The sequence below is a fragment of the Papaver somniferum genome, chromosome 9 (genome assembly GCF_003573695.1).
Source record: "Papaver somniferum cultivar HN1 chromosome 9, ASM357369v1, whole genome shotgun sequence".
Taxonomy (NCBI): Eukaryota; Viridiplantae; Streptophyta; class Magnoliopsida; order Ranunculales; family Papaveraceae; genus Papaver; species Papaver somniferum.
Genome location: NC_039366.1, coordinates 18,207,891 through 18,232,655, shown reverse-complemented (window position 1 = coordinate 18,232,655; position 24,765 = coordinate 18,207,891). Strand labels below are relative to the sequence as shown.

Sequence of the window (24,765 nt, the reverse complement as noted above, 5' to 3'; positions counted from 1 at the left end):
TTAGTTTATGACTTGCCCCATCACATATTTATTTATTTATTTTTATTAATTCAATGTTCCGCGAGTTATAACCCCAGAGGTGTCATTATCCTTCCACAAAAAACCCATCAAAACAAAAGTAACACAAAAACCCCATGAAAACAAAATTAACACAAAAACCCCAAATTTAAATGTTGGTTTCATCAATTTTATGATGAAACCAACTTTTAAATTTGGGGTTTTTATATCAATTTTTAAAAATTTGGGATTTTTGTATCAATTTTGTTTACGATGGAGTTTTAATGGATCCCAACATTTGAGTGGGGTTTTTGTACCACAAGTTTGGTCACCTTGGATTTTTATGACTAGTTTTGTTAATTCAATACTCTCAATGTCTCAACTTACTTATGAATCCTATTACACGGGCTCCAAACTTTTGGTTTTTAAGGCTCACAAGGCCACAAAATAGAGATTTATGAAATACTCCCTCCGTACCCATTATATAGGCGGAATATGACATTTTCTTTGTACCATTAGATAGACAGAGTGACAAATTCAAGATGATTTTTATCAATTTTACCCCTATTTATGTTGCTCGGTTATCCTCACATTTAATTTTACGTTTCTAACATAGGGAATATAATAAGGGATAAACAGGAAAAGTCATGAATATTTATGAAATCAAAAAAAATTCTTAATCTAAGAGATTTAATCCCTCCGATGTGGTACGGAGGGAGTAGTAATCAACAAAAAAACTCCTTACCTTAGCCTATTAATTTTGTTAATGGTAATCTCCTTCAGTGGTTAGTATTAATAATTAGATTAACTAAATTAAGTATGATTAGTGATTAAGTTAGACTAATTTATAGTTAGGGTTTGAAAATCAAAATCAATTTTTTTTTTAAATTTCACTTATAATTGACAGTCTCCAATTTTCCCAACCGTAAAAGAAACCCATGTTAAAATACGGTTGGGAGTTTATATTTTCCCAACCGTAACTACCGTATACAGAAAAAAGGTTCAAATACGGTTGGGAGTTCATATTTTCCCAACCTTATAATTGATTTACGGTTGGGAAAACCAATATTTCTCAACTGTATGTTATTCTCAAAGTTTTCAAAATCCCTAATTTGATTAAATCCAACCTATTTATGGGGTCAAAAACAACAAAAAAAAGGTAGGTTTTCGATTCTCACCAATTGAAGTAGCTATTTGCGGAGAATCAATGATTAATCCTCGTTGAAGAGCACTAAAAGGAAAATACAAGGGAAGAAGAAGAGACATGAAAAAAAGAAGAGAAGAAGAAGCAATATTGAATAGTTTAGGTTCAATTTCTGGCTTTAGATTAATTATTTAAAGGTAATAAAGTTGTAATAAATATAATTAAAGAATATTTTTATATTAATGGTGAAATATCTTTCTATCTATATTTGGGGCACTTGATGTATAAAAGTCCTCATAACCAAAAACTTGGAGCCCTAATAATAGGCTTCTTATTTATGTCGTAGAAGATTATGGTGGTCATATTAATTGCTATGTTGTTTCTAACATAGAAGAAAAAGAAAAACAATGTTTATCTCTTTGGAGCATTGCAACCAAATCAAGACTGCTGCACAGGATACTTTAGAGCAAGTATTTGGTTCTGAAAATGTTTATCTTCATGTTCATATAAGTAACCATTCTGTAGTTATACCAAATATTAGGGCATTACAATCCATGGCAATGCAGCTAACTTCAGTGATGGGGAATATGCTTAATTATATCTATACTGCAAGGGAAACAACTGCATCGTCTTTGCCTCATATGTACTCATGGTTATGTTTTCCTCTTGCATGAGCCTTTGTTTTCCGGAGGAAGATCGACCCAGGCGACTTTACTTAGAATGAAGCTAATATACAGTTTTGCAGCCTTGGATATGTTGGTGTTAAAAGAACTGAACGTCGTGATTGATCGATTCCTGAGTTATAGTATGTATCTTTTTTACTACTCTGGAATTAATCTTATTGCAAATATAACTATACAAGGCACTTAAGCGTTAACCTTTAGCTTAATTGTTTCGTTGGCGACCCAGAATATTTCATTGGCGACCCATACAATTCGATTCAGATTACATCAATTATGACCGGAACCTCTAGACTAACAATATTTTAATTAAGCTAACCCTGTAGATTTTATATGGTTCCAGTCAAATTCCAAATGTGCGGACGCACCTCAAATCCACCTAAACTCAAGCTACACTTGGACAAGCTCCCCCAAAAAAATCCAACCCTTTTGAACACTCAAATTACATATGCTTGTCAAAAAGCACGGTCAGTCATATAACACGTTACAACCCTTAGATGAAATAACCCTAAAATTAACGGGGCTGATATCTTATCTTGATAGTATAAGTAGTATAGTTCTCTTGGAGATCTAATTTATGGCTGCCTCTCTCAGTCTGTGTAGATGAAGGAAGGAAGGAAGGAAGGAAGAAATCAAACCCCAAACGTCATTTCTATAAGTAGTATAGTTTCATCAATGATCATTGTTAATGGCAAGCAAACGATATCATTGCAATTGCTTCAATAGCTTCACCAGTGACAAAATATTTTCGCATTATGATTTCTCCTCCCATACATCTCAAATATGTTTCTGCTCTGCCCTTAGAAAAAAAACAATGCTGATCTCTTTACAAGGAGAATAATGAGTAGATTGCATGGCTGAGTTACGCAATTTTCTACAGAAGCTGGTGTGGGTTATGTTGGCTTTCTACACAATCTCTCCTCACGGCAAGAAAGAAGTGCAGATCTACCATTGCTGTTCTAATTTAAGTTCATAGTTTTTTTTTCTTTTGATCTCCAAGATTTGAAATAGCGGTGAGAGTCAGTGAATAACTCAGGTTTGTGATTATTCTAGTATGTAAAATTATTTTCCAATAATGAGATCTACCTTTGTTGTTCGAATTAAAGTTCTCAGTTTGTGTTCAATTTTGTTCCCCAAGTATCGAATTTTTGAGACCACCTAACCCATGATAGTGAAAATCAGTGCGTAACCTTGGCCTGTGATGAATGTTTAAGTTGCAACGCTAATCTTGTTTTGTGTCATTAGGCATTAATGCAATGGTGAAATACAGACGTAACCCTGTTAAAAAGACTGTTTAGTCCTTTGAATCACCAAGTAAACCAGGAACCTGTTTAACTGTTTTAAATCACCAATTTAACCTCTTAACTCGGGATCCTCTATAACATAATAAGACAAATGAACAACTCTAAAAACAAAGTATTTTTTTTTTTCATTATTCAATCTAAATCCAATGAACATTACTTAAATTCATTAAAAACTGTATATCATAGAAAACATTATCCATTCCATCTAATTAATACAAAAATACATAAAAGTAGAAATCAGTTCTAGATATAAAGACACTATAGTGGATCTGAATCATCTGATCTTCATCAATGGGTTTGACACTCTACTGTTCACCCCTCCATAAACTTCAATAGTTGTAGATGTTGACTTTCTCCTCAAAAATGACATCTCCCCACGACCATTACATTTTAAAAGAATCTCAATGTTCTGATCTGTTCAAATATATTCAACCATTCCATTAGTTCGAACAATTGCATTTACTCAAATATAACTATAGCATTATTCTAATTTTAACTCTAGCATTTTTCTAAATTATCGAAACACAAACACAAGTCTGTTATAAACAGGAGCAGGTTGTCGTTTTGAATCAAGCTTTATTGAGAACCAAATCATAAGGTGAATGACCTTCCACTACAAGAAATACATCTAATACCAACACAGGAAAACAGTGTCTCCCTGCACAGAACTACAAGAAAATACAGAATCATCAAGTGTGGGTCATGGGGACTCAAAAACTGCAGATAAGAAGCTGTCGTTTTCCACGCTTCGTGGTTGCTAAATTGTGCTTCCAGAAGCACTATTAGAGCATCATTATCCAAGACAAAATTGAATGGTTAAACAGAGTAATACATGGAATAAGTTAGTACGTTATAGTTAAGAATCCGATTAATAAAGTACCGAGTCAATCCATCAGTTAAAAATTAAGGTCTGAACTAGCAAATTGGCAGCACCAACAACATTTAGTACTAGCTAATTATGGGAAAAAAGGAAGCAGCATATTAGAATTCAATCTCAGCTACACCACATTATGAGGTGCCTGCTGTCAGTCATACTTGATATGTTGAGATGGTTTGTTCCCTTCATTTTTAGCATCACATCCCCCTCCTACATTCAATTGCCTTCTGCAAATTCAGACCAAGAAACATTACCAATTTCCATTAGAATGAATTCCATTACTGAATTACTGAACAGGTTTATGTTTACAATTCACTTATATATATTAAGAGCTCAATAAACTTGCCTGAATTAATATGTGAGCCTACAATCAGGTTAGGATGAAAAACACGAAATGTGAAGGTCAAGGCGGCTTGCCTATCATCGTGACGAAATCGACGAGCACATAATAAGAATCAACTTCTTTGCTTAGTTAATCTTTGTTTATATAAAATGTTGAAGAAAGCTACTTAGGACACTCAGATGGTGACACTAACCTTAATTGTCTTTCCATAAAGCATGTTAGCATTCCCCAACTGAATGCCTATAGCTGCTTCTTCGTGGGTACTGTATCTCACAAAACCAAACCCTTTATCTCGTTGGACACGAACTTCTTCAAGTACTCCAGCTCCAAGTGAATGAAAAAAGTGGTGGATATCAAGCTGGGTAACCTGCAGAGTAATAATACGTATGAAAATAAATAAACAAATAAGGTCAACTCAAAAAGCTGAGTAACCTGGTTAAGGTGGTGCTGATCAAATTAACATCATCGATTATTAATTCATCTCAAATGATCAGCATATCCTTTGATTATCTGGATTTTAATTAAGAAAAAGATGTACCAAGTTCGGGTTAGAACTTTCTTCCACCGATTTCAATCAGCTCAAATTAACACCATCAATTCAAATTAAGACCCAAACAATGAACTAAAAATACGAAACTGAAGAAACCCATTAAGTTTTATACATCGAATTTAAGAAAATGGGTTGAATTAAAAAGAAACCTAAATCAATTTATAACTGAATTACGCTACATCAGAAGAATTACCTGTAGAAGAAAAAGAAGTAACTGAAGAATAAGGTGGTACCGGTGGTAGTGTGGGTGGCGGCTGTGAAATTCCAACGAGAGTGGTGGTGATGTCGATGGGGATTGATGTTGCCGTGGAGAGGAGAAGTGGAGAAGACGAACAGAGATGTGGAGAATGAAAAACTAATGAAGAGGGTTAGATTTAGCTTGCGTTAAACTATGCCCAGGATTAAATCATAGCCCTCTCTATTTCTTCGAGATGTCCAAGTTCACACCAGATTTCACCACTATCAAAGGATAAAATTGTAACCTACTACTTCATTTTCTCATCTCGGTCAACGAAAAATTGACGAAAATTCCAAACAAATCGAGACCAAAATGGGAAAAAGAGGAGAAATTGACTTTTAAAACGGAGTTCGATGTAAAACATCCAACATGAGTATATTTGTAAATAGAAAGAAAACGGGATGCATTTTTAAGTCGGATGTAAATATAGAGGAACATCTGTTTATAATCCTTAATGCAATGGAACTATGAAAGTGTCTAGCGTGCTTAGTTTTGTGTCATCTTCTTGAATCAAAATGTCCACGTGTATGAAGCCATATCACAACCTTTCAAAAAGATCTTAGAACTTGTTTGTTTGCAGCTGACTCGGCGTCTGAATCTGAGTCAACCCCTGACTCGGACCGAGTCAGCAGTCAGACCGTTTGTTTTCCATTTTGAGTCAGATCTGACTCGACATATGACTCAGACATAACCCCTGACTCGGACTCATTTGAGTCAGGTAACAAAATACCCCTGACTCATGGGACCAAACCACTGACTCACTTATTTCCGAGTCAGATGAGTCAGATCTGACTCAAAACAAACATATCGACTCAGATCCAGATGAGTCAGGTGATTTCACTCAGATCCAGATGATTCAGATCCAGACGACTCAGATGAGTCAGGAGTAAACAAACATGGTGTTAGCCTTTAACACCTTCCATGTGTATGAAGCCATATCATAGCCGTTTATAACCAATCAGCAATTCCGGTCAGTCAAATACATGGATGAGCCAATAGATGATACAATAAAACTAAAATCATGGGTAAAGAGTAACAGAAACGGGAAGATTCCTAACCCGTATAAGTAGTATAAACTTCTCTTCTCCTGCTACAGTCGACAGATCCAATTTGTGGCTGCCTGCCTCCTCCCTCAGTTTGTGTATAATGTAGAAAAGCAAAAGCAACAAAGAAATAAAACCCTAATCCCAAACAAACAACAACTAAATGAATGGCAACAAATACAATGGCAGATGCTTCATCAACAACAAATTTTAATTTTATTGGCATTATGATTTTTCCTCTCACAAATCTCAAGTCTGTGCATTAGTAACATACACAACACTCAGAAAAACACAAGTAGAATAAAGCACCACCAATGGGTGAAGAATCAGGCAACATGCTGCAAACAAAGGTGACTAAGAAATAAACTCAACATAAAGAGACCCTTGACGTTTTATTGAGCAGAAACTTCTTCAAATTGAAAACATATCATATTCAAGAGTAGCGGATCACCATCCTCTTCAGTATAGATGATATCGTGTTATTTTGTAAACATGTATATAACATCATCAAAATATACTTGTCAACTAAAAAATTGCACAGGAGACTTCGGTATAATTATTTGGTTCTGAGGAAGTTTATCTTTATGGTCGTATGAATCATCATGCTCCAATTGATCTCCATACCAAAATACTAGGGTTCCGTTCTCCATGGCAGCATATTAGAATTTTAGGAGGCATTGGCAAATTTTAAAAGGCACTCCACTATTGTCACATATTGAAATATCAATACATGAACATTAAAAGCACAGTCCCGCATTGTTTCTTTCATTCGATTTCGATCTTCACACTCACCAATTCTTTTCAGCACACCTTCTACCCGGAGAGTCCCGTTGTCAAAAATAAGTCTTTTTTGGCGGGCCAAAGTTCACTCATTGTTATAAACGCCTCTACTAGCCACACTTCTTGTTCTGCCTGACTTTTATGCTTAGCCATCTTCAACACTTCATCAACTCTTTAAAATCTTCCACGTGAATGAACAGCCGCTTATAACAAATGTACGTAGGTCAGCGATTCCATTCAGTCATATACGTGGTGAGCCGTTGGGTGGTATTAAACTGAAATCAAGGGTAATAAGAAAACCCTAAACTAAATAGACGTCTTTGTAAAACATATATAGTTAGTCATTTTTTTGGTTAATTAGCCTTTGAATTTGAATTTTCCGGTCTAAAAGAGGAGTAAAATATTGGGTTGAGTCTAAGGACCAAGTATCTTTAAGATACTTTTTTAATATCCAAATTGGATATTTCACCCAATTTAATGTGATCGGTTTTCTAGGACAGGACTTAAATACCCTTAAAAGAGCGAGAGGATATTTCAACTCCATCGAGACGAGAGGGCTGTCATCTATACCATGAAAAGAGCTAGAGAAGATGAAATCATCGTCATCTTTTTCTATTTTGATACCAGTGGATAAAGTACTGCTATGGATTTTGAAGGTACGGATCCATTTATTTAGGTGATGTTTGTGATTCATAGTAAGAACAAATTAGTTGATTGATTCCGGTTTCTTCAACAATTTTCTTTTTCTATTTTGATTTTTTCTCATGAATTTTGGGTTCACATTTACTCAAGTAGATCCACCACTGCTGGTTATCTACTTCCATGATCTGCAATAGAGTTAACCCGTTTGTACAGTCTTTTGGTTTGACGTATAATTGTATTATTTAATTAGGAGCTAGTTTTAATTTAATTGTGGTAAGCAATTGATTGACGAATTCAATTCGAATTCTAACATTTTTAATTTTTTATTTTGGTTAATGTAGGCAAAAACAACAAAGTCGAACTTATATAGTAGTATGTCTTCTTTCCCCGTCTCACCTTCTTTATCTTTTTTCTCTAATCTGATTACGTATGTTAGTTTTTGTATTAGCATGTCTTGATTTATTTCAAATATGTGGTTCTGTTGAGTAAGTATTGTTAATTGTGATACCAAACAAATGGAGGGCATTGATGGCTATGAATGAATGTTAGTTTAGAGTTTGCATTGTTAAAATGGGTTACGAGAACACAGTAAATACACAACTCAACAGCTGCAACATGCATACAAGGTGTTTGCCTAAATGCTTGAGTCAGCTGTTTTGATTACCAAGAGTTGCTGTCAGCTAGCCATGGTGCTGGTTATGTTTGAAAGGGTTAATAGAAGTCAAGAAGGATCAGCAGCTGAAGTTGGTAATTGGGTTTGGACAGTGAAGTAAGGTGATGGTGATGTATTTTGCAACTTACTATGATAAACCTAGATTTATTCAAGATGCACCTGAGTGCATCATATACTAACATGAAAATAGGTTTTGGCCTAAATGCACTTGAGCGCATAATGTATACATTTTTTGAATTTTTTGTTGTTACTCTTATTTTTGTTCTTTAATACTTGTTTTTGATTGATGCTTTAATGGTGAATGTAACGGTAATGGTAGTGGATTTATTGCTCAAGATCATGAATTAGTGATTACGGTTTATATCATATATCCTAGGTAATTACTAGGATAAACTTATATTTGTCCACGAAATAAACAAGATGCACCCGAGTGAATGATGTATATTCTAAAGGGGAATTGATTTTTGCCAGGTTGCACCCGGGTGCATAATGTATATTTTTTTTTATTCTTATATGAAATAGGTTTTGGCCAGGTGCACCTGGGTGCATAACGCACATTCTTACAGAAAATAAATTTGGGCAGGTTACACCTGGGTACATAATGCATATTATAATAGTAAAATAATTTTTTCCAGGTTGCACCTGGGTGCAAAATGTATCCTGATTTAAAATATTTTTTTTTTCGAACTTCATATCAACAATGGATCTTGTTTTGTAGAGATTTTCGAGCCCTTTCCAAAAATATAAATTTTATTAAAATCCGACTTACATTTCGAAAGTTAAGACATTTTTCGCGATTATGAGAGATAGAAAATAAGTATGGGAGAAAAATTGATATAATAAAGAATAAAATTTAAAGTAAAGTGTATATATGTCTAAATTGTCTTTTTCACACAGACCTATAGTAGTATAAGTAGGGTGCCTCTCTCGGTCTGTGTTGAGAAACAAAGGAAGGAAGAAATCAAAACCAGACCCCAAAACAAACTAACAACTCTATCTTTTTCATCTATGAATGATTGCTGTCGAATGCAACAACTCTCTCTTTTTCATCTATGAATTTTTTTTTTCTTATTATGACTTTTCCTCTCATAAATCTCAAATCTGTTGGGTGTCTATCCTTGCACGAAAGAAGCAAGCTGGAGCATTTTTATTGTGCAGCTGTTCGGGGCAAGAATTGCATTCCTTTTTAAGAAAGAATCTGGTGTAATTGTTGTCTTTTAAGTCCTCCTTTGCAAGAAGAAATCTGATGACTTTTTAATTTTCAATACTTGTTTGCAAGAAATTAAGAAGTGAACGTAACAGTGAAGTATGAATGAAAATGATTTGTAATACCACATGATTGTAAAAATGAATTTTGTTCAAATTATCTTAGTATTCTGTTTTGTTCTCTTTGATTCAAATTTTGAGATTGCCTAACCCATCTTACTTAGTATTCTGTTTTATTAGTATTATGACTTTTCCTCTCATAAATCTCAAATCTGGAGGAGGTCTGTCGTTGCAGTAAGGAAACTAAGGGATTTTCTCATCTTTGAAGCCTCCTTTACAGATAAGAAATCTGGTGGATTTTTGTGTTTCACTCCCTGCTTGAAAGAGATTTTGAAATGAAAAGAACGATGAAGTAAGAAATGTTGTAATACCACATGATTGATTCATGAAATTATTGTATTATGTGAATTAACTTTTATTATAAGGAGTGATGATTCATGAAAGTGCAACGCTAATCTTGTTTTAGTTTGTATGTCTGGCCAGAATAAATGCTTTGCTTGTAGTTTTATGAAGTTAGACTAGTGATGATTCTTTGTTTGTTGTTTCTTATCTGGTCAATTCATGTGGATTCTCACAAGAACAAACTATTACTGCTTCAAAAGAATCTAATTCAAAGCCACAACTAAACCTGATTCAGTACTATTTCTACTTGGATCTTAAAAATATACTGAACCTCACATATCCAAAGATCGTAGCAAAGACTAAAGAAACAGATTCGATCCTTGAAAAGCTATATTTCTTTTAGCTACACATGTATTACATCAATGAGTGAAGCCTATTGGAGAAGAAAAATGAACGTTTATAAGAGATGGGATTGGTCCATGTAGGAGTAAAAGACCGCACGCCTATCAGATATATTGGAGTAAAAGACCGCATGCCTATCAGATATGCGAAGTAATGACCATCAAGACTGAGCGAAGGCGACCACATACAACATATCCGAAATGACGCATCAGATGACCTCAGCTTAATCACGAGTAAAATGTGAAGTGTTATGCGGTATTACGAGTACGTGCGAGAAGAGTCAATGTAAGCGTGCGTTAATGACGCACGCCAGATCCGGAAACAAGGGCTTTATTAGCTGTCATCCATTATGTAAACTCCTGTATAAGGAGCCGAGCGACCTTGTATTGGGGGATCTTTTTGAGAGCTTAGACAAGATTTAGGAGAGAGAGAGATTATTTGTAGAGCAAGTTAGGGTTTCTTCATCTCTTTGCATCCAATTTAAAAAATTTAATCAATGTCCTTGTGATTCTAACGGAGATTGCTTAGATTGTTCCATACACTTTATCTTGGGTGTGGTTGTGAGATTTCTCACAACTACATTTTGGCGCTAGAAAACAGCTCGGAATGGTATACCCTGTTGGTGAATTTATTTAAAAACAAGTGTTGAATTCCTCATAGTTTATCACAGTTTCGTTATGAATCTTTGAAAATTTTTGAAGCTTAGATCTAAAAAATTCCACTAAAAGTTTCAATCTCAGAAAAACAATTTTCATTGTTCAAGTTTTCAGGTCTTTAAGGGACAAATTTTCTTTAATTTGTTAACAAGAAAAGAAAGATGGAACAGCAAGCATCTATGGAGGAAATAAGGATAGTCAGAAGGAGGAAGAAGTATACAATGTAACTCAATAACTAAAACGAGTATCTCTGATGCAGATTTCCACGCAAGAATAACAGGAAGAATACACAAGCAAGATTATGAAGGAAGGAAGATCATGACGGTGGATAAAATATCTCCCTTAAAGGAATGGGAAAAGAGGAAGATAACGTTTGCAGCAGACGAGATCTCGGAAGAAAACTTAAGGAGAACAGATCCCTTGGTGACTACAATAACTACAAAGCGAAAAGAAAAAGATGACGAAATGAAAGAATCAGAAGAGTGGGCGATAGAGAAAACCTTGGTAGACACAGGTAGTTCGGTAGATATTTTGTTCTATCACGCATTCAAAGGTATGGGATACAAGGACGCGGATATGACGCGTTCTATATACAACATTCATGGTTTTAATAGAACGATAACAAAACAAAAAGGTGAAATAACTATGCGAATAATATTGGGAGAAATAGAAACGCGGATAACATTGTGCGAGGTCGATGTAGATTCACCATACAACATGCTATTGGGGTGACCATGGGTGCATGCGATAAAAGGTATAGCATCAACTCTCCATCAAGTGTGAGATTCCCAATACCAAGTGGAATAGGAGAAATCAAAGGAGATACAAAGAGTGTGAAGATCTGTGGTCAGATAGATCTAAAGAGTTATGAAGGACGCGCGAAGAAGCGAAACGATCGGTGGAGAAAGGAAAGAGAGCTAAGGAAGGAACAAGAATTAAGAATATACATGATAAGAACACAAGAAGGGGACCAAGTTCGAATAGACAGAAGAATGCGACAAATCACTGCAAAATATAAGAAATTACCTGATGAATGTATCTATTTTGCAGAAAGCGGAACCAGGAGAAGAATTATTAATATATCTGGCATCAATACCGCACGTATTAAGTGTTCTCTTACTACGTTTGGATCAAGGAGTAGAAAAGAGAATATACTACATAAGTAAAACATACAATACCGCAGAGAAAACTTACTCAAAGATTGAAAAGCTAATTCTCGCACTGGTCTATGCAACACAGAAACTCCGTATTTATTTTCAAGCCCACAAGATTAAGGTATTAAAAATACCAATCGAGTCTGTAATGAAAAATTCAAAAAGATCAGGAAGAATCGAAAGATGGAATGCACAAGTAGGGCACTTTGAGATCAAGTATGAAATATTATCTTCACCAAAATCGCAAGTTATCGCAGATTTCTTGGCAGAATTTCCATTGGAAGAAGATGAACATGTTTAAGAAATGATGGATGTAGATAAAGAACATGTGAATCCTAAAGATTTGTTGACAGATCATAATTCAAATAGATGGGAGATACTGGTGGATGGGTCATCAAATGGAGAAGGAAATGGAATTGGAATAGTTTTTACTTCACCAGCAGGGGCAAGAATGGCTTACTCATTCAAGTTGGAGTTCGCATCCACCAATAACGAAACTGAATATTAAGCGGTGGTGCACGCGTTACAGTTAGCAATTGAAATGAAGTTAGAAGATGCAAGAATAACTAGTGACTCACAGTTGGTAATACGACAGATAGAAGGAACATATATCACAAATGAGACTTCTTTACAGAAATACAAGAAGCTAGTCATAGAGTTAGCAGCCCAAATTCCAAAAATAAGTTGGAGGCACATATACAGGAAAGACAATCGATTCGCGGATGCACTGGCTTTTATTCCTTATATGTTAGTAGATCCAACTGCAAGGTATATAAAGATACAGGCGCTCTTTTCGCCTTCAATTAAGAAGGAAGAGGGAGAAGACGCAGACGTAATGATAGTAGAAAACGCAAAAGAAGAGCAAGCGAACAAAGACGCAGATTGGAGAACCCAGCTTCATTTATACTTGGAGAAAGGAGAATTCCCAAGAAACAGGTTGTAGGTACACATGTTAAATATTATAACAACAAATTATGAACTTAGAGATGGTGTACTATATCGAAAATCATTCCTTGGACCATCCCTAAGATGCTTAACGCGAAAAAAGGGAATGGAAATCTTGAAGGCATTAAACTACGGAGATGCTGGGAATCATAGTGGAGGAAGGTCTTTAGCATACAGGACAAATATACAAGGGTATTACTGGACCTACATGCATGAAGACGCAAAAGAAGTATCAAGGAGATGCGAAGAATGCCAACGTCATGGAAAAAAGATAATGCACCGGGAGCGACGTTAAACTCATCAACAAGTGTGTGGCCATTTGGAAAATGGGGCTTAGACATTGTGGGTCCATTTATACCAGAAACATGGCAAAGGAGATACCTAATAGTAGCAACATATTACTTTACAAAATGGGCAGAAGTGAAAGCGGTGCAGCATATTCGAGACAAAGATGTGTTCACGTTCATATTTGTGAATATCATCTGCATATTAAGAATCTCTGCGCAATTAGTTTCTGATAATAGAAAATAATGTGAAGGAGAAAACATAGAAATGCTACTTAACACATTCAAAATTCAAAGCGGAAAATCCACTCCACTATATCCACAAAGTAATGGACAAGCAGAGGCAACCAACAAGAAAATTGCAGATATACTCAAGAAGAAGTTGGAAGGATACAACAAAGGGTGGTACGAACAAGTGCATAATGCAGTATGGGCATACAAAACAACTAGGAGAGAAGCTACAAGAATATCACCTTTATGTCTGACATATGGAGTAGAAGTGGTATTGCCAACTGAGGTCATCATTCCTACACCTTATAAAGAAGCATGGGAAAAGAATTTGAGTGCTGACTTAATTTTAACAAAACTTGATGATCTAGAAGAAAGAAGAGAAATTGCTCTGCAACATATGGAAAATTACCAGAAAAGGATAGCTCGAGAATATAACAAGCGCATCAAAGAAAGATAATTTCATCCAAGATAGCTAGTGTTGAGAGAAATACCGCCTTATCAGCGAGGAGGGGATGGACCATACATAATAAAGAGAGTAGTTGGAAATGGAGTATACGAGTTGATGGATCCAGAGAGATGAAACATGGGACGCAAGCTTGAACATCCGTGGAACATATTATATTTTAAGAAATATTATCCGTAAGCCATGCGGTGGTTACCGCACGTATGAAGAAGGCAATCCCATGCAACTTCAAATGAAGTATATGCAGATGAAGATGCGAATTTTTCCACAAGGATGTAATATTCAAGCGAATGAATAAAAATAAATACTTTGCTCTTTTATACATAACCAATATCTTAACAAAAAGGCAAAAATAAGGCCTTACAATAAGACCTTAATAGAAGGCAACAAAATTAAAGACTCCAACTAGGGAGGCTAGGCATCCAATAGTGGCGTGCACCCTAGTTCACATACATCAAGAGGCAATGATAAGAACTAACACACGTCATAATTGGGTAAAACCTGGTTAGCATGACTTGGGGGGAAGCTACATCGACCCTGAAACCCGAGTCTTGGAGATTTGGGGTGAACAAAAACCCATTCAGGAGAGGCGCCTACATCGAAAGATTAAGGTGACAAGGTTTCTTCTAAGGAGTGCATGAACTCGATCAAGGCGCCGAGGTACACGGTTGAGTCAAGAGTGCTTGGGGCGTCTTCAATCTTTTAAACAAATCTAGACAAAAATGGTAAAAGAGAGATGGAAAGAAAGTAATAACCAATCGATGAAGGAAAGGATCGGGAAGCAAGATAGGGGCGAAGAGACTCATATGTTCTACATGTGAGTGGTTCGGCCCGCTAACGAGCCTTTCCTTCTAAGCAATGAAAACAATACGTTATCAAAATCTTTCTGACTCGGCCTGGCTTCAGGTGCCTTCCCGACTAAAAGGAGAGGAACTGACGTGACTCGAACAGAGGGAAAGACTCTTTAGATACTCGACTTCCAAGGACAGGTACTCTCGTGACAAGTCTTGACTACGATGCACTCAGTCCGAAGAAACCCCACTTAGGGTGCAGTCTTGTAACCATAAGCCATATCGGCGGAGGGATAAGAGGCCGCGAAAACAACTGATTGTTGAATCATTGGATAAGAAGAGCCACCCCAACCCGGTAGGGGTAAGCTTCCTTTAAGGGGTAGTCAGGGGGAATATAAGTACGGCACCCTCCGTTAGGGAGCTGAATTGTGTCAAAAGACGCAAATATCATGAGGCTTTTTACTCATGGGGGTATTAAGGCTTGTCGTATTTGCGCATCCATAAAACCTGCAGAGGAAATAATACAAGAATATGATAAGGTGAGATCAATGGGTAGTTATACTAAAATGTAAAGACTGCCTGCGATCTCGTCGCACATAAACAATGTCATATACTAGGAAAAATAAGACCTCTACTTAAGGAGGACCAATAAGACCTCATGAGAAAAATAAAATTCGCACTAACATTGTTTTGCAAGAGATGTGAACAGAAAAAAGGCCACACAGAATTACCCACATGTTTCTTACAAGGAGTATAATAAGAGGCAAGTATGGAAATTAAAACAAAAGATATATTATCTTCCTTGTCAAGAAACCTATGTTAACAACAATAGTATGTTCCAAATACACCAAAAGCTTGAGCCTTAATGTGAGCTCCACGAGCGACACATTTCTCAGCATTCCTAACACCAACCTCCATGAAGTTCTAAAGATATGAACATCTCCTATTCGCTCGGTCTCGAGAAGAGGTAAGTGCAACTGAGAGTTTCGCATGTTCTTTACAGACCTTAGCCAAATCAAATCTGAATTCAGAGATGGTGGACAGATGCAATTTCTCAGACTCTGCAAAAGAAATATAGGATTATAACCAGAGCGAAGTTTTCGCAACATCAAGATTTAAGTAATAATCAAAAAGGACAAGTAAATTCAGGCAGTCAGCTGCTTGTGACTACGTACCTTCCCTATGCAAAAGAAGATATTGAGATAAAGCGAAACCACTACTCTTCATATTTTTCATAGCCTTATCAAAATCATCACCAACCAAACCCTTAAGACGAGATCAAATCTTCTTCTCATCCAAAGAAAGAGAAGCTTTCTCTTTCATAAGGGCATCATGAGATTCTTTTAACTGAGTGTGTTGTTCTTGAAGTTGGTTCATCTTCACAATCAAGATTATCTTACTCTGAATAATCATTTCATTTTGAGTGGTTAATTTCTTTGTTCATTCATCATGTCGAATTAGATACTGACGCGAAAACATCGCTTCTCCCTGGATAGATCCTGATTCTCATCTGACAAGGTTTGATGTCTTAAATCAGCACTATACAATAATTTAGATAGATGGAAATTTGGGAGACCAGTATCTCATTTTGTTGATCTAAGTGAACATTCTCATGTGTTAGATTTTCAATTTGATCAAGCGAATATGAATGCTCATTATTTTATTGATTTATCTGGTTTTACAACTTCTAATTATTCGCGCGAGCATCTTCAGCGAAAAATTGAAAATCATACCTCTCTGTAAAGGGAGAAGCACCTCTGAGTTCTTGGTTTTTGTTGTGAAGATCCTCATATTCAAGAGTTACAGTTTGGAGTTCCCCTTTCAGCTTATTAACTTGTGTTTCTAAGGAGGTGTTCTGACGAGAAAGCTCTAGCATGGAATTACTAGATTCAAAATATCCTTCATCCAAGATCATACGACGATGAGATTCCTGAAAACAAAATGAGATAAGAATAAATATGCACTACGACATTTTGAATATAAAAGTACATGTGAAATAATACTTACCAAGATATCAAGAGCGATGTGGACGCTCGTATCAATCTGAGAGAAGATATCGCTCGTTGTTGCCTTGTCTGGTGGAAAATCGCATAATAGCTTACTCAGAGCATTACATATACGAAGCTTAAAAGTATCTTTAACAAACGAGTGAGCAGCATTGATGATATCATATAAAGATTGAGAATCAAAGTTTACTCCCTCCAAGACTCCCTTGTCAATAGAGATGGGCTCCAAAGAAAAGGAACTGAATGTAGCAGAAGAAGGAGCATATACAGAAGAAGCGATGTTCACAGAAGAGGGAGTGGTAATGTTATCCAAAGGTGCGGAAATGTTAACACTCTCCACAGGTGCGGAAATGTTACCATTCTCCACAGATGCGGGAATATTCGCAAACAACGGAACATTCACAAAGGTAAAGACGGTCTGATCCACCATTGATACGGTTACAGTCGTAGGAGCAGAGACTTCCTTTATCCCATGTTCGATTAGAACATCCTTTTTAGGGGAAAGATTTTTATTGGTAAAACAAAAATATTCTAAGGGGAAGAGGCAATCAAACCTTGTGTGGGAGCATCAACGCTGACGCGAGAATGAACATCGATCTCCTTACAATCAAAATCAGGAACAATAAGACCAGAGTTGAGTGATGGGGATTTGCGAACTCTCTTAATCTTTAACTTTTTCCTGCCATCAATCTCGCGATCCGAATCCTGCGAAGAACAACGCAGATAAGAAATAGAGGCAACAATATTGTTTACAAAAAAAGAAAGTATTTCTTACTCCTTTGTTATGCGAAGACTTCCTCTTGAGAGATTCTCTGTCTTTCAAGTTTGAAGAAGATCTAGGTTTAGAAATCCTAATCTTGGCATTACCAGAGGAAGATCTTTTGCTGCATATGACCAGTACGGGAATGAAAATAACAACTGATTAGCAACAGCAGTAAAAAAATCGAAAGAAAGAAAGAGAGACAAGATCAACCTCAACATAGTATACGAACCTTGGGTGAGGATCCATAAGAACAACAACAAAATCAAGGTCGAGATTTCGAGAAGATGAGGATGAAGAAACTTTGAGAGGGTGGAGAAAATGAAGATTTGCAGAGGAATCACATAGATGAGAAGGGAAGACGAAGTAAAAAGAAAGGATTATCTCTCCTCAAGCTCAGTTAATAAATAGGTAAAAAGGTGACCGGTTAAATCAGAACGTGCCGGTAAAAAAGGAAGGAAATTGACACGTGTAGACGGTTAAACTGAAATTACGGAAATATGTCGGCAGAAAAGAATACGAAAAGTTGAATGGGTGCGGCAGACTAGATCAGAGTTTCTCATATCGCTCTTTCTCTAAAAAGAACGGTATGAGAAGAGGCAAAATTTAGGAGTAAAATACCGCAGGCCTATCAGATATGCGAAGTAATGACCATCAAGACTGAGCGAAGGCGACCGCATATAACATATCTGGAATGACGCATCAGCTGACGTCAGCTTAATCAAGAGTAAAATGTGAAGTGTTATGCAGTATTAAGAGTACGTGCGAGAAGAGTCAATATAAGCGTACGTTAATGACGCACGCCAGATCCGAAAATAAGGGATTTATTAGTTGTCATCCACTATGTAAACTCCTATATAAGGAGTCGAGCGACCTTGTATTGGGGGATCTTTTTGAAAGCTTAGACAAAACTTTTAGGAGAGAGAAAGATTATTTGGAGAACAAGTTAGGTTTCTTCATCTCTTTGTATCCAATTTAAAAATTTTAATGAATGTTCTTGTGATTCTAATGGAGATTGCTTAGATTGTTCTATACACTTTATCTTGGGTGTGGTTGTGAAATTTCTCACAACTACAGTCCAAAAATCCAATTCATCAAGCTGCATTTTTGTATGGTGGCTTCTGGAAAAAAAAAATGGCTGTAATGGATTTCCTTGTGAATAAAATGGCTTATGATTCATCGTCAATCAGAGAATTATTCCGAGGTGTTGGGTTATCAAAATTTCAGTCTCCAAGGGTTTGATCAAGGAAATGATTTCATTAAATTCACTTTCGCGTTGGTGCGATGCCTTTGGGCTGTAGCGAAATGTCCAAGGTGTACACTCAAATGGCACCTTACGCAATCATACCACAACATAACATATTTATAAGTAAGTACTTGCGGTGAGTCAAACACAAGGATCAGCCGTGGGATGAAATAATAAAATTGAATATCAAAGGATAACAAGTTAACCCTAAAATATACGGGCAGAATCTAACCCTTATAAAATAGGGTGGTTCTCTTCTAAATAGAGTAGATCCAATTTGCGCCGACCTCTCTTTGTAGAGAAATAAGAGAAGAAAGAAATCAAACCATAACCCTAATCAGCTCCAACCAACTCATTTCATGATTGATTGGTTTTCAATGACAACAAAATTATCATGGCAATTGCTTCTTCAATAGCATCATCAATAACAAATCCTATTCGCACTATGATTCCTCTCAAATATTTCAAATCATGTATCCTGGGTTTTCCTTATCATCAGAAAAACTCTTGGTATTTTCAACATGTCTACTTCACTTCAACAACTGGCAAACCCTGAACGAAGTAAGTTTCCAGCTGCATGTCTGCCAGAGGAGGGCACCAAAAAATGGGATGAAGTTCATTTAGAGCACGGAGTTCCTCAGATCTCTTGTAGATGAAATCGAAGAAAAAATAACAAATCAAACTAAGGAGACTATAAGGCTGGATGTAAAAATTAGGATTATAAAAAGATGTAGGCATGATATTCAACCCGATATACAACCATAGGTCTTTTTTTTCAAATTTGCAAATCTAGGCCTCCATCAATGTTTCCATCCAAATCCGTTACTTTTGTTAATTTCTCGGTCAAGAAGGTCAATTTCTCCTCAAACCAGATGAGATAATGATGGACACATTACCTTTTTACCCTATATACACGTGTAACCATCTTGGTGTTTGATTTGCGTATAGTTGTAATCCCAGAAACAATCAACGACTTATATTAGTTTGTTCGAGCAAATCTTTATGAGATCCAACGTCTGGGCGCCTTAGTCCTGTTCGTTTTATCACCAAACCCGATCGAGAATGTTCTTTCACAAAAAAAAAAAAAAAAAAAAAAAAAAAAAAAAAAAAAAAAAAAAAAAAAAAAAATCCGATCGAGAATAATCGTTTTCTTCTTCTCTTTCATTTCCCCTCTTCTTCTGCTGGGTATTGGTGAGTTTTGATTGAGAGAATAAGTAGAATAAGTTGAAGAATCAGTATAGATGTTAATGAGATGGTGTCATTACAAATCATGATGAAGAATAATTAGGATTGTTATGGTTTTCGATTGAGGTGATAAATCAGGGTTAAGATTTCTAGAGATGTCTGAGAGTTATGTGGAATTACGGGACGGTTGTTTCTGAATCATATCGAGGCAATAAAGAAATTAATTCAATTGCAATGGAGTTGTTGGTGATAGCTGAGAATTGAAATTTTGCTGCTACAGGATGGAATTCGAGATATTAGAAGATAGGATTGAATCAAGAAGAATTGGTGATGGCGATGAACAGATCGGAGAAATTGGTTCTGGTGGTCACTGTCAATTGATTAAGGTGATGAAGGGATTTGGGATTACAGGGATTTGAAATAATGTTGGTGCTACTGTGATACCGATGAAAGAACTGATGGCGCTGAGACAAAGATGATGATTCTGCTGTGAATTGCTATGAATAATAAGATGCCATCTGAGATGTATTTAAGGGTTTGTTGTATGCTGTTCAAAGAGGGGTTTTGAGGTTGCAGGAATCTGGTGGGTGTTGTGTAGGTGAAATTGCAGATTGACTTGAATGAATAGATGTATGGTTAGGAGCTTGACAGTGGTAAGCAATTGCATGTGCAGTTCAACTGGTGTTGTTACTGCTGTCAGTGTTTAACAAAAGAATCAAGAAGGAAATGAGTTCTGGTTGTTTGCAGCTGGGATTGCAGGGGTGAGAAGAGAATGAAAAGAAAGGGTGCAGTGGTAGTATTGTTGCAGAGTGGTTTTGAATATGAAAATACGGCTGCAGTTGGAGATGAAGGGATCTGTTAGAGTTGGAAATGTACTGATTGTTTACCAGGGTTCAAGAGGAGATGTTGTTTTGCAGTTGAGAACATGAAGCTGATGTTAGAGAGTTGGAGTTGATGGTGGTAGTCAGTGTCATTGTTACAAGAAAGGAGACAAATAATTGAAGTTGGTACTGATGAGAAGTTTAAGTTGTGGTGGTCTAGGAGTTTTTGCTGATGTTCAAGTGCTTAGTTGCTTATTACAGAAGCAAGGAGTCATGGATGATGCTGGTGAATTGCAGAGGAAATGATTATGTTATTGCGTTGAGATATTGGTTGCTGCAATTGGTTCGTGTTCGTGTATAGATGATGAGGAAGTAAAGATGTATCAGAGTACAGTTTGGCCATGAACTGGTGAGTGTTGGAATTGCACTCAAGGTATGCTGAAAATAGACAGGGAAATGGTGGTGATTACAGTACAAGAGACGACTTGAGATGAAATTTCAAGTAGATTTATGACCCCGAAATGACCAGAAAACGGTTAGAACTTGGCTGAAAGCCAGTTCAGCCGAGTTGATACAGTGAGTCGGGTTACTGATTCAGATGGTGAAATACTGAAATGTACACATGGTGATGTGTACAAACTTAACCGAGTTAACAAAAAACTCAATGAGTTAACAAGAGACTCAATGATTTGAGCGCTTAAAAGTATTTTTATTTCGCACTAACGGTGCCAAAAAGGTGGATAACCACCGTTAGTCTTTTTTTCAACAAAACGGTCAAAATCGGACTAGATTTGTAACTTTCGAAAAAACGAGCCTATGGTTGTCACCTTGAAAAAAAACAGGCCCATATATGTTTTTCACCCTAAAAATTATTTATTTTATATTTTGTAATGAGATCTACCTTTTGTTCAAATTTGTATGCCAGCAGGCTCAGTACAAACATAGCCTTTCAAGTGTATTCCAAATCGTTTTTCTGATGCAAGCCATAACAACTTATTGACGAAATAAATGTTAGCTTGTGACGTCTAATACCTTTAAAATCCTAAGCTCCTTAAGCTCCACGTTTAACGGTGATCCTCACCCTCAAACAGAATTGCTCATTTTCACTTTTCCTTAAAAGGAGAGAAAAACAAGGCTTTTTTCTCACAAAATAAAAGAATTTTTTTATTTATATATATCCGTGAAAAAAAAATCGAAAACGAAAACATAGAAAAGCCAAAGAAGAAAAACCTTATCGCGATCCAAATCTCTCAAGCCGTACCCAAAAATCGTCTCTACATCTTCGACGAGAGAAGAAAGAAGAAAAACCCGTTGCTGTTATAAATTGAAGTTAGGGTACCATTCCGATGAAGAATCACAAAACCAGGTGATTTAGGGTTTCTTTAATTAACTCTGTATAATTAGATGGGTTTATAATGATCAAGCCTTTATCATGATCAAGCCCGATGGTGTACAAAGAGGATTGGTTAGTTTCTTATCACCAAATCTAATCTCTTGAGTTTTTGGGGTTTTTTTTTGTTTTTTTGTTTATCAGTGGTTTTCTTTTTTTACTTTGATTTTTGGTGAAATCATCTGCAGATTTGAGAAGAAAGGTTTCTCCTTGAAGGGTATGAACAAATCATCTAAGCATATCTTATTGTTGTGAATATCAAATATTTACTGTAGAATTTATTATTGATTTATATGCATGTATGTTTGTTTTAATAGGATTGAAGCTTATTAGTGTTGAACGTGCTTTTGCTGAGAAGCATTACGAGGATCTCTCCTCAAAGCCATTCTTCAGTGGATTGGTTGATTACATTATTTCTGGCCCTGTTGTTGCTATGGTTTGAGAGGGAAAGAGTGTTGTTTCTACTTGCCGTAATATCATCGGAGCCACCAACCCAGCAGCCTCTACTCCTGGTACCATCCGTGGTGATTATGCTGTCGAAATTGGCAGGTAAATTGATATTTTGATACTTTATTTCTATTAGCTTTAGAAGGATTGGTTCTTTCATCTTTATCTACAAATTGAGCCGTGAATAGATTTTCTTCTTGAAATTTGCGTTGGTTATCTATTGATCTTAAGGGTGCACACGGTACGGTTCGGCTCGGTTCTTGACGAGACCGAGTACCTGTACCTCCCTACTCTCGGTTTCAAAATTTTGGACCGGTACCTGTACCTTGTACCTCGGTTCTGGTACCATTCGGTACCAAGTACGGTACCAGGTACCCGTCGGTACTTTTCCAGACAGAAATATGTCTTTTTCTCTGACAATCTAAGTACCTGTTTTTCAATATATTAAGTATTACTAATATCTCAATTCTCATTCAATGCAACAACTAATAAGTAGCAAACCAAACAAACAATGTCTTGAAAATCTGAAAAAATAAGTAGCAGTAGGCAGTAGCCACAGACACATACACTAAGTGACTTAGTCTAAGTCTTGAAAATGAGAAAATCTGAAAAAAAGAACAACTAGCAGTGCAGCTAGTGCTGCAGTAGTCTTGAATCATGATCTTCTAATCCATGTCAGCAGCACATGTGGTGTTATCAGTGTTGATAGGACCAAGTAACGCTGCAAAAACAAATAATAGCAGTTAGTAACTATTAGACTATTTATGTGAGCTCTGTTATGATTAGGATTGCTGGGGCATCTTTTAAAGTGCTTCCACAAGGCAGAAGTTCCATTTCTGAACATGTTAGTCCTATAAGTCCTTCCACAATAATTGCAAGTGGCTTCTTCAACATTTCACCGAATGAAATGGCGCCATATTTCCATCACTGACAAGAGAAAAGACTTTTAAAATCATTGATCACAATTCAATCACACGCAAGTGTAAGTACAGATAACCCCGCTCCAAAAAAAGCTTAATAAATAAGCTGGTGAGTGATATCAACTACTCACCTAATGATAACAATAGCTCTTAATGATAACAAAAAGATACAGCAAAAATTACTCAAAATTGAGTATGCAGCATAGCAATTCAAGGAGCATTGAGATAAAATTTAGACACATTTGGTTCATCGAACAACTTATGAAGTAAATGGCATAGCCCATAATTACTATCACACACACATTACACAAGCAAGCTGCTAGATTAAGTAGGAAGCACTATATATGCATGTTAATGTGAAAGAATGAAAGTTGTGTAACTTTTTACACGGACAAATATGAGAAACATTTCAACCATCATAAAATTAAAAACTCAAAACATCATAAAATTAAAAACTGAAAACAACAAAATTGATTAGCTCCAAAGATCTAAAAGAAGTTAAAAGAACACTCAAACAGTATTAATTAAAAAAATTATAAAAAGCCTAAAGAAATACAAAGTACCTTAATGGGTTTCCTTCAGCTTCTTCCTTGAATCCTTTCCCTTCGTCTTCTCCCTGGCGTGATTGATAACTTACCCTGTGAAATTGAAACCCAAAATTAAATTAATCAAAAGTCCTAGGATCATCCAGAACTCGACTTCATATAGAAATCCATAGTCCTAGGATTAAAATTGGAGAAGAAAAAAAGAAAAAAAATAAAAAACTTACACAAATCAAATCATTGAAATCACTGACTTTTTCTCCTTCTTCTTTTGGATCGAGAGGTGTTGTTCGGTGTTCCGTGTTCACTTATTAATGGAGTTCACTTTCAGAATTCAGAGAATTAGAGACTCAAGAACTCAGTTCTCTCTCTATATCAGTCTCTCAGAGGGAAGAGTCGAACTCGAAGACGGAAAAGGAAAACGAAAATGAGAAAGAGAGAAACCCTATCGTTAAGGTACTATATATACCCCCCTAATCTAACGGCTATATTTGTTCAGTACCCCTAAATCTAATGGCTACGAATGGTCGGTTCTTTCGGTCCGGACGGTACGGGACTTATACAGGACCGTGTACATGTACCTCATCAGCCTCGATTCCTATTTTCTGGACCGGTACCTGTACCCCGTTCCTCGGTTCGGGAC

The 24,765-nt window shown here is 36.3% G+C and overlaps 4 long non-coding RNA genes across 4 annotated transcripts; 3 read left to right on the top strand and 1 right to left on the bottom strand.

Annotated features, from left to right (window-relative positions):
• The first annotated feature begins 965 nt into the window (after nt 1-965).
• On the top strand, nt 966-2,926 carry LOC113314089. The gene is made up of 2 exons (XR_003342264.1): nt 966-1,946; nt 2,416-2,926. It is a non-coding gene; the product is annotated as an uncharacterized LOC113314089 (long non-coding RNA).
• Nucleotides 2,927-3,263: 337 nt separating this feature from the next.
• On the bottom strand, nt 3,264-5,303 carry LOC113313224. Its single transcript, XR_003341751.1, has 4 exons — nt 5,089-5,303; nt 4,539-4,712; nt 4,161-4,229; nt 3,264-3,539 (listed from the first exon to the last, which is right to left on the bottom strand). It is a non-coding gene; the product is annotated as an uncharacterized LOC113313224 (long non-coding RNA).
• A 2,154-nt stretch (nt 5,304-7,457) lies between these two features.
• LOC113308037 lies at nt 7,458-8,602 on the top strand. Its single transcript, XR_003339451.1, has 2 exons — nt 7,458-7,612; nt 7,940-8,602. It is a non-coding gene; the product is annotated as an uncharacterized LOC113308037 (long non-coding RNA).
• Nucleotides 8,603-22,307: 13,705 nt separating this feature from the next.
• Nucleotides 22,308-24,468, top strand: LOC113308394. Its single transcript, XR_003339736.1, has 3 exons — nt 22,308-22,430; nt 22,531-22,762; nt 24,454-24,468. It is a non-coding gene; the product is annotated as an uncharacterized LOC113308394 (long non-coding RNA).
• Nucleotides 24,469-24,765: the final 297 nt, after the last annotated feature.